Here is a 10,489-nt window from a genome sequence, read left to right on the forward strand (position 1 = left end):
AGGCTCCGTGGACGGGATGATGAGGTAGGAGGATGTGGGATGACATGGTCTGATTCTTTAGAGCGAATAAAGACGTTAAGAAAGGGACTGTGAATACACACTAAAGAAACTACCGACGAGATATCACATGAACACAAAAAAACACCCTTTCCTGTCTTTAGCCTTCTCCTTCCCACAGAAACGGACGTGTGAGCGAACAAGCGAATGAAAGCAAAGGGTGAAGCCTGGCCTGAGCTCTGAATGTCACAGTCAGTCATTGCAGCCTCCCTCTTAGTGATGCAGACAGAGAGCCTTTCTGATTGCCCCACCAGCCAAGCCAAGGGGTGAAAAACATTTACATGCAAATACAAATGACCCACTAGCTACTGTGAACACGCTAGCTATGGTATTCTGAATGCACAGCAACCAGAGAAAACCCCCGGCACAGAGGACTTGCCAATCAACAGCTCTATTGTAACAGCACGCAGGCTTTAGAAGTGGCTGCTATGTGTGTAGGATATCAATTATTTGTTCTGCTTTTGTGGCTTATTGGTTTGTGACTTCTATTGTTACCCCTTTTTGTATCAAGATAAATTAATGCTAATGAATTCAGCCCGCGACATAATGTACTGCATTAACAGATTTAATGTGGAGAAGCCTAAATCCTTTTCTATCATCTCCACATAACTCCTCGGTATACAGAGCGTCTACCACCCTCACCGAATCCACTCATCTCTGACAGCAACGCTAATATACGCCATCCACTTTCAATTTGTACAATTATAATCCACACGCCAGCATAACAAACAGGCATATCTGTCATATTGAAGTGGTTGGTTCCAGACTGCTGGGGGATTGGCTGGGTCTTCACAGGTCTTGGATATGCAGAGACCTTGGCTGGCGGCTGCGATACTTGGATTGGGAACCCGCCTGCTGTCACCAGACCTGTTGCCTCCAGATGGGTCAGATTCTGTGATTCCCACCCTTGAAGAACACACTCTCCCTGCTCCACTCCTTATTTCATCTTCTCATCAAACGTCACCTTCCCTTCATCCGTTCACCACTTATTCACAAAGCTCTCATCACCATCCTATTGTTCTTTAACCTTGACATTCAGCTTTTAGCTCCACGCTACTTTCATTTCATCTCTCACATAGTGGCTCGAGCTTCTTGGCTAAAATCCCCTATGTGTGTGTGTGTGTGTGGGGGGGGGGGGGTGTGAATGTGACAGCACACACACATGCTTAGGAGATGAGCAGACCCACCGCACAGCAAGGCTTCTTTGATTCAGCCCAGCAGAGACCCACCGCGAGGCTGTACATTAATTGGTGCTTCCGAGCTGTTCATTTAGGCAAATTCATTCAAGGACCCACTTCCCAACAGCAGCAGAGGCTGATCGAGCCTCCCTTTAAGACTCTTCCACTATTTCCCAGCCTTCTTTCAGCTCCATGCCTCTTTACTTCCCCCCATTACCTTACAGTTCAGCTTCACCCATCAACATGTCACTGCTCTTTCTCGCCGCTCCAGCTCAACGTTCCCTCTTCACTCCCACAGAGTGCAGAGAGACAGCAGCAGGTCACAGTCTCTACTCTGTCCTTACACTTTGCCAACTGTCCCGCACCCAGTGCCAGCAAGCCAGAGTTCTCTTTTTCTTTTTTCAGCACGACTGACTCCCCCAGGTCACTGAACGCATTAAGCTGTTAATTACCTCAAAGCACAATACAAGTGGTTGCTTGGCAGCAAAATGAGCAGACATTTACATTTTTTTTCCAGAAGAATACAGTCCCAAAGTTAAAACCCGAGCAGCAATAGCTGAAGCTGCAGCTGCGGTCGTAAACACTTCTGTCAACGGCCAATGAGAACATTCTCATTTTATTTTTGCAGCATCCCAGCGACCATAAAACTACAGGATAGAGCCATTGGGGCTGGAAGTTCCCATAAGAAATGAATCAGCTATAGCACAGCAGCAGGATCCCACCATGCTGGCCCCGAGGGCATGAGTTCTTCAGATTCACGCAGCGCTAATGCTGCGGATGATTCAGGATGTGTATGACCAGCATCCTACACGCAATGTCTTTTCACCAAACAGCAGTCTCATCAGTTATCTGCTTAGGGATCCCAGCCACTCGGCATGGGAGATAAAACCGGGAACTGTGTAATCGTGAATACTATAATAGAAATAAGTGTTGCTATTTTTATCATGTCAGAGGAGGGAAATAATATGATTGCCGTATGAGTGCTGGTGTTGAATATGCTGCTCCAGGCGTGAGGTGGCTTGTTACTTAGTTGTGCTTTTGTGTTTTGTTCGTTTTTGTATTTGTGGGTATATTCAAGTGTGTGTTTCATAGTGGCAGTGTGAGATCATGTATTCCGGGTGGTATATGGGACCAATCCACGGTCTCCTACTGACCATGGCCCCTCAGTAGTTGCTTCCCACCCTGCTGTCACGGATCATAAAAGTGTGAGCGACACAGACAAGACAGTGTGTGTGTGTGTGTGTGTGTGTGTGTGTGTGTGTGTGTGTGTGTGTGTGTGTGTGTGTGTGTGTGTGTGTGTGTGTGTGTGTGTGTGTGTGTGTGTGTGTGTGTGTGTGTGTGTGTGTGTGTGTGTGTGAGATAGAGAGAGAGAGAGAGAGAAAGGGGAGAGCAATGAGAACGCTCTTTAAATTACAAGCAAACAGTCCATGAAAAACATTCAGCGCACACACACAGGGTGCGTTCCAATACCCATATATGATATTTAGTATCACACCATACATGCCAGTGCAGTATCCTGGCTCCTAAATGGTGGAATGAGCTCCCCATTGACATCAGGACGGCAGAAAGCTTACACACCTTCCGGCGCAGACTGAAAACTCATCTCTTTCGACTCCACCTCGAGCGATAGAATGACTAACAAAGAACTGCTAACAGAGCACTTATATACTAATAAAGGACTGGCTTATCTATAGCCAGTAGCACTTGAAATGCTTGGCTCTATGAAACCGGATGTACTTATATGATTCTGTTTTCCTCAAGGTTGTGTCTTCCTGGTCGAATGTACTTATTGTAAGTCGCTTTGGATAAAAGCGTCAGCTAAATGCAATGTAATGTATGCCAAAACATAGGATGTCCTACTGCAATTGGTGGCATTTTGTAGTATGTAAGCCAGCATGCTATTCAGATACCTTTGAGAAGCAAATACACGAGCGACAGGGTCATAGTTCAAGGCGCATGTTACGAAATGTCCCAATAGTATGCGTTCTCTTTGCAACAGTACATACTCGTATGTGGAGCTTCAGTACAAAAAGAAAGTCAAAAGACAAAAATGCAATTTGGAACGCAGCCACAATTTAGCCGTGTCCAGGAAGTAAAAAAGTTGGTGTCCGTCTCCGTCATTTCTACCCTTCTTTTCATCCCGTCTCCCACAGTACCACTCGCAGTCCGCTGCCAGCCGGATTCAGTTCATACTGATGGAAATGTCTCTTTCACAGCATGGAAGAATCCCCAGCGTCTACCTTATTCAAATATCACACACACACACACACACACACACACACACACACACACACACACACACACACACACACACACACACACACACACACACACACACACACACACACACACACACACACACACACACACACACACACACACACACACACACACACACACACACACACACACACACACACACACACACACACACTCTCCCTGTGGAGGTACAATAAGCCAACATGGAATGCCAGTTTTACCAACGGGAAGCATCTTTATTCAACAGCCACTTGGCCTTTGGAGATAGAAGCTGCATTCTTTGTTCCTGTCATACTGCGCCACCTCAGGCTCGCGCAACATGATATCGCCCCAACTTCTCCAAGAAAATCTGTCACAGTTAAAGGGCAAAGACAAAAAATATTGAAATCATAGACTCAACGGACTGTGAGGAGAAGCTACCCTGTGGCTGCCAATGAGAGCAAGCAAAAGAAAGAGAGAAGTTTTAAAAGAAATAGGGAAGTGCTTATTACAAACTATATTGGGATTCCTTCTTTGAACTTTCTCATCTATTCTGGCTTCCTTGGAATTGCACCGGATGTATGAAAGCCGTGAAACAGGCGGAGAGATGAGAGTGAAAGGAAATCAGGAATGGAAAAACAAGTGATTAAAAGATAAAAGGGAGAGAGCAGATGATGGGGGAGCAGCGGTGTGTGATTAGAAGCGGAGTTGGTCCCATTGGGCTATTGCCCTTATTGCATTTAAGGGGGCTGGATGACCCTTGACCCTTTGTGAGGCGGTGGTAGCACCTTAGTGCAGATCCAACTTCCAGGCCTGATCAAGCCCCCTGGAAGGCATCTAGGCCTTGAGAACGAGGTGAGTGTGTGTGTGTGTGTTCCCAGGGTCACAGTGAAACGTGTTTATCCTGCTGCCATGGCAACTCCAGCACTAGCCTTGGGCAAAAAATAACAAGAAAAGCTGTTTGTGCACGTATGAGCGCACAAAAGAGAGAATGGAGGATTTGAAAAAAGACGAGGTGTGTGATTTAAGGTCTTAAATGCATACATTTCTGAGTTGTCCTGCTCTCCTCCCCCCTCTCCCCCTCTCCCCCTCTCCCCCTCTCCCCCTCGTGTGGCTGGCCTGCTCCTCAATCATCAGGCCCTCATTTTCACCTTCTCTTTCTCCGAATCCACATGCTAAGTGGGAACATTGTTACGGTCAATTTGTTCCATTCAGGGTCCCAGTGGGCAGGGTCCCTGCCCTGACAGCCTGTAGACAGAGACCACACCGCCTGAGAGGCCTTGACATCAAGGTCCAGAGGAGAAGGATAGAGCGAGGGGGGGGAAGCGGAAGAGAGGAAAGTGAAGGACATGGGGGGGGGGAGGCAGGAGAAGAGGGGTAATGAGGAGAACAGCGGTATGGAGGCTGAATGTGTGAAGGGAAATAAGCAGAGGGCAAAGTTAAAGAAAGAATGTGAGAAAAAGAAAACGAGGCCGGGTGTCAGGTCAACTTGAGCCCCCAGACCTGGCAGCTCTATAGATTCGAGCTCAGGTCCCACATAGGACTATTCTAATACAGCTGCTTTGGTTTGGCAAACACCCAGAGAAATACAAAACGATACAAGCTCAGGAGAGAAGAATGGAAACACAGGTGTTCATGCGTGCAATATTGAAATGTAATTAAATTCAAATGTTCGCCCTTGTGACTCAATTGTTCCAATGCGAACTGCAGCCAAAGGGACGTTGAAGGGTCTTTTCACGTCAATTGAAAGCAATCTCAATTCCTCATTCACCTCTAGAGCTATGTGCCGTGTTCATTTGAAACACTTTCTAAAAAATAGTTCTGATGAAACTTGTTTACAGTATTGATTCAATTATAGGATAATGTGTTCTATGGGTACCACAAAATACATTTTCCATTTCCAACGTCCATTTTCAAAACAGGTTTCTCAAACCAAAATAATCTGCATAATCAACATTTAAGCAATTAAAAGATGAGAAACTATGCTGGAGCTTTTTGTAATAGGGTTAACTCCGCCTTTCACTTAAGTCTAATGTAATCAGTGCATAATATTAACTGCAAAGTGGATTTCAATGCATATTGACAAAGATATTGGACTATAAGAGATGAGAATGATCAAATCAAAGCAGCAGAGGCCATGATATCCAGACTTTCAATACCTAGTCTGGGATAATTCATCAAAATCACTAAATCTGCCATTTCCCATAATGCAACTCACTTTTGTCTTTCATTAGACACCCCTTGCATTCATAAATCCCCACTTCATTCTAACTCCTTACCTTCAGTTTGTAATGAAGGCTTTCTGTTACCAGAAATAACCCAGAGGACATCATCAGGGTTGTTTTTACACATTTTGAACGGCTCCCTGCAGACTAACAAAAGACATTATACAATGCTTTTCACAGGATGAGTAGTACTCTCCATGATGAATAAAATGACTATGTGCAAAAACAGTGGGCTGCCCATTTAAGTGTAGGTACAGGGTTGCGGGCCAGAAGTTAAATCATAAGATAGTTAGAGAAGCATTCCCACTCTCACCCACTTCAGTTTAGCTTTAATGTTGAATCCAGCTTTCTAGAATGTTCTGGCAACAGATTCTGTGAACGTAGAACAAAAGCACAATTTGACGGGGCATATGTGCTCCGAACACAAATGGGAAAACAAGATTGGTCGTACTTATATACTCAACTTTTATTTCTATGCTAGAGCTGCCCGCAGGCCCACAGGTGACGCAACCCCTGGCAGGGTGCAGCGGGGGAGGTGGGAAAATGAGATTACGTCATTGTGTAGAAGCACCTGTTATTTGAGCACATAGGGCGCAACACTTGCTCAGAGGCAAAGGGTGCAGAGCGGCTGTTGGCGTCAGAAGCGAGGCACAGACAGGGCAGCCATTCAGCCCAGGCTGGACACTGCTGAATCACACAAGTGTAGGGCACAGACGGGCTGACACACACACACACACACACACACACACACACACACACACACACACACACACACACACACACACACACACACACACACACACACACACACACACACACACACACACACACACACACACACACACACACACACACACACACACACACACACACACACACACACACACACACACACACACACAGTCCATAAAAGACAGGAAGGCAAACAGACACAATGTGATGTACAAAGCTGCTTATGTGTCCTTCTGATAGACATAGGCCGATCTCTCCCTTCTTGATGACCTACACTCCCACACTTACACAAACCATTCTTCAAACTAATTGGCGATTCAGACTCCGCGGTAAAAACAGCGGGGATCTGTCAAGGCCATGTGTGTATGGTGGGATGTGGCCCGATCTCCCCAAATTAACTAACTTTATAATAAATCACCGGGCACAGCTAGCCAAGGATTAGCCAAGCTCCAGCGAGCAGTTTGTTAAGCTGCTGCGAGGAGAAGCACTGGGGACGAATAAAACATTGCCAGAAACTGACATCAGCACTGGGACCTTGGAACGGTCCAAACCCTCTGTCTGGTTTCCTAGGCCCACATTAAGTCTCGTTATCGGAGTTCTCCTTTGGCACACAATCCTGCTCCTGCATTAAGCTTTCACTTGCAATTATTGCTTTTTTATCCTGTTGGGCTTTCTCCACTAATCACTTTTAGTGTTCAGGACATCAGCTTTAACATCAGGTACAATGTTCCTTCGATTGCTTCCCTTATGTCTGCCGGTGCAATCTTGCCCCCTACTGAGTCACTTGTTTTGGCAGGAATAACTTCCTTCAGTCTGGTTATTTATATAAGACTGAGAAAACATTTTCTCAGCCTGCAGAGAGAAATCCAACTCTTTTGAAGTAGATCCTCATAAAATCCTTCAATATTTTCAAAACTAAAGTAACTTAAAGGCATCAGTAGAGTGCTAATATTTGTGTACTGGTCACAGTAAATTTAAATGTACAGAATCTGTCAGTGCACTCACTCTGAGGTCTCTTGATCATTTTGGTTCCCACATCATGTTTAAAACCTCCTACTGAACTTGGTGAGGGGGTGTACACATTTTTGAAGACAGATTTTCCCTTAAGAACTTCAGAAATGACTTGGAGCACCTGCAAAATGATTCTATTCATACAGTAACTCTTGCAAAGTGTTTTGTCCTTGAACAAAGAAGACTAGATCCGGTGCAATAAGAAGATCAGAGATCGTATCAGACGAGGTATTTCCCTTTGTTGTCGATGAATTCAGTCCCTCTGATAGCACTTCTCTTGTAATTACTGGTGACATGATGGGCCTACAAGAGGATGTCAGCACATGAGAGAGGAGTTCGCTCGTGTTTCTCATGTCGAGCCAAAGAAGCTCCAACACGGCAACACTAATTAGACAATAGCTAGTTTATGATATTATCTCCTTTCATGTGTCATTTCAACGTCTTCCCTTTCACCACCTACAGTATCTCCCTTGTGTGCGCTTTCGTTTCTCCTAAAAAAGAAGGTCTCAAACAGAGTCTGGTGCAGAACGTCACCCCCTGGTGTATAATCTGAGCATGCAAGGAGGACAGTTCTCTGTTTAAACTGTGGCAGCACCCCTTCCTCCAGGCTGTCAGAGTGGGTGACAGCCTGGAGGAAGGGGAATTAAAGAGGCTCTTGTCCACCAGGTCTGATTGACACAGCCAGGGCCACGGAAAGGTTAGGTGCTGGTATTCCCTTGCTGGTGTCTACCTTTGCAGTGGACAAGGAGCACTGTCTCACTTTCTTCAGATGTGTCTCTCTCCTGCTCTTCTCTCCTCACACACCTCACACACCACACACACACACACACACACACACACACACACACACACACACACACACACACACACACACACACACACACACACACACACACACACACACACACACACACACACACACACACAGGCTCATTATAGGAATGCTCTGACCCTCCGCGGACTTCACTTACTCCTCTGTCTCTCTTTCCAGTCCACAAAACTTGCCGCCGGACAAAAGGCAGCTGAAAGGAAATTTGAATTTGAAACAGGGGCCACAACAAAAACATGCAACTCCCAAATGGAGAAACTTTAGGAGACTTGGAGCCAGCTATTGAGAGGTAGCGGTCCTTACACAAAAAGCAAAAACGTGATTCTTTCTGACACTGTCCAGTCAACTAGCTCAATACTGTAAAGATAGCAGCAACTGCAGAAGGAGGGAGGGAGGGTGAGGGAGGGAGGGAGGGATGGCAGAGCCTGAAGGCAGGATCTTTGGACACCAAGGGCCCAGCGGGTAGGACAGTAGAACAAACACAACCACCAGCAGATAACATCTGATCACAGAAACAACTGTGAGTCGGACACAAAGAGAGGAGCACATTTAGACCAATCACATGGTGGAGATGATGCATGCATTTACTGATTTCACAGATCTTCAACTGACTGGATTGGAAAATGTGGATTTCTAGTTACCCTTTAAATCAATGCTAATGTCAAAAAAGACAAAATCCCTCCTGACACAAGAAGGAAAGTCCCACATTATTCAGATGAACAGCTCCCTGAGGGAAACCAGTTTCATTAAGGTGTGAGTGACACTGAGATATTATAACCCAAGGTGTAACCATAATGTACAGTAACAAATGATCCTCGTCAATACACATTCAGAACTGTCAGCCATTTTCAATCACAAGATCGGAGACGTGCCGATATCCAATCAATAGATGGTGAAGCTTCTCTTCAGGCTCCGGACAGCGGAGAGATGCTTGTTTAGTGGGTGGCTGCAGCTACGCAGTATGAAATTAGGAATTACACAATGAAATATCGTGAGTACTGTAATGCCAATATGCGATAGATTGCAGATCAGCTGTATTGGTGTAGGCTCTTAGACCATTACCACAAGTACATCCGTTTAATTAGAAGCAATACAATGTGTCCAAAGCATCATGCGCGACAGAGACTGTGCCCCCAGAGCGCACCATCACCAGCAGACTCACACGGGACAACTCGGGTCACTTACCTCAGGTTTCAGGGGGAAAGGTGCCACCGAGAAAAGGCAGTATGAGTCGATTGTGAGTCCCGGTGGGTACAAAAAAAAAATTCCGAGCTATCAGACGGGAGAGGGTGCTTGTTAGTGCGTTACCAGATCCTGTGCAGGGCTTTGTAAACTACTCCACCCTGTCGCACCTGTCTCTGGAAAAAGCTGATCCCGTTCGCCGGCCTGACATCCCTAAGACAACTGTCTCAGGGGTTGTGTGTCCGTGCCCCCTGCTTGTTTCAACACATACACACCACCTGTCCCCGGTGCAAAAAACAGCCCACAAAGAGCTTCTATGTCGCGCAACGACACATGGCATTCCCCGCTAGTCTCTGCAGCGATACTCCCTCACAGGCAGCCGTACGAGATCCCCAAGTAATCTGGAAACGCTGGAAGCAGTGGATGATGAAAAGGAGAACGCAGTAATAACCCATCCAACACACCACTGGCAACAAACCAGCTGCAACGTTTGGAAATTACATCTGCCGCGCTCGTTGCTCGCCTAGTTGTGTTATCAATCTCCCGTCCCCACAATAGTTGGTCTATTTTGTCGCTGCGCACGATTGCTGCTCTGTCATTGCTGCGTCTTTTCCACCCCGGGTGTCTCTGAAAGAAAATACTGAGCCTCTGTTCGTGAAGGCGCCCCGCTTCCACAGTGAGTCAGGGTCCAGCGGAGGGCACACTCCCATTCATCGGCTTATTACAAAAAATAGTTCCTGCTCCTTAGGCTGCGCTCCGCTTTGGGGAGGTAAGAGGACCGTTTGTCTTCTAGCGGCTGTGTGAGCTACAGCATCTCCAGCACTGCTCCCTGTTGTCATCCACAAGAGACTCCAGGAGCATGGTAGTGCCAAAACCTGAAGCAGAATTATGCAGCGACTGGAATGGAATTGATTAATGGCTAATTAAGTTGTATTATGCATGACCAAAAACCCCTCCTAAAATATAAAAGTTTAGCAAATAAACCTCTTTATTGGCTATTGACTATATTTTCATAGTTGAATCATGGATATTAAAGT

The 10,489-nt window shown here is 46.0% G+C and overlaps 1 protein-coding gene across 1 annotated transcript in view; it reads right to left on the reverse strand.

Moving 5' to 3' along the window:
* Positions 1–10,258, reverse strand: part of sema6bb (sema domain, transmembrane domain (TM), and cytoplasmic domain, (semaphorin) 6Bb) — a 154,528-nt gene extending 144,270 nt beyond the window's left edge. The window contains exon 1 of the mRNA XM_034081247.1: positions 9,456–10,258. The gene's annotated coding sequence lies outside the window, so the exon portion shown is untranslated. The remainder of the gene's footprint in view (positions 1–9,455) is intronic.
* Between the last annotated feature and the right edge of the window lie 231 nt (positions 10,259–10,489).

Source organism: Pseudochaenichthys georgianus, chromosome 4 (assembly GCF_902827115.2).
Source record: "Pseudochaenichthys georgianus chromosome 4, fPseGeo1.2, whole genome shotgun sequence".
Classification (NCBI taxonomy): domain Eukaryota; kingdom Metazoa; phylum Chordata; class Actinopteri; order Perciformes; family Channichthyidae; genus Pseudochaenichthys; species Pseudochaenichthys georgianus.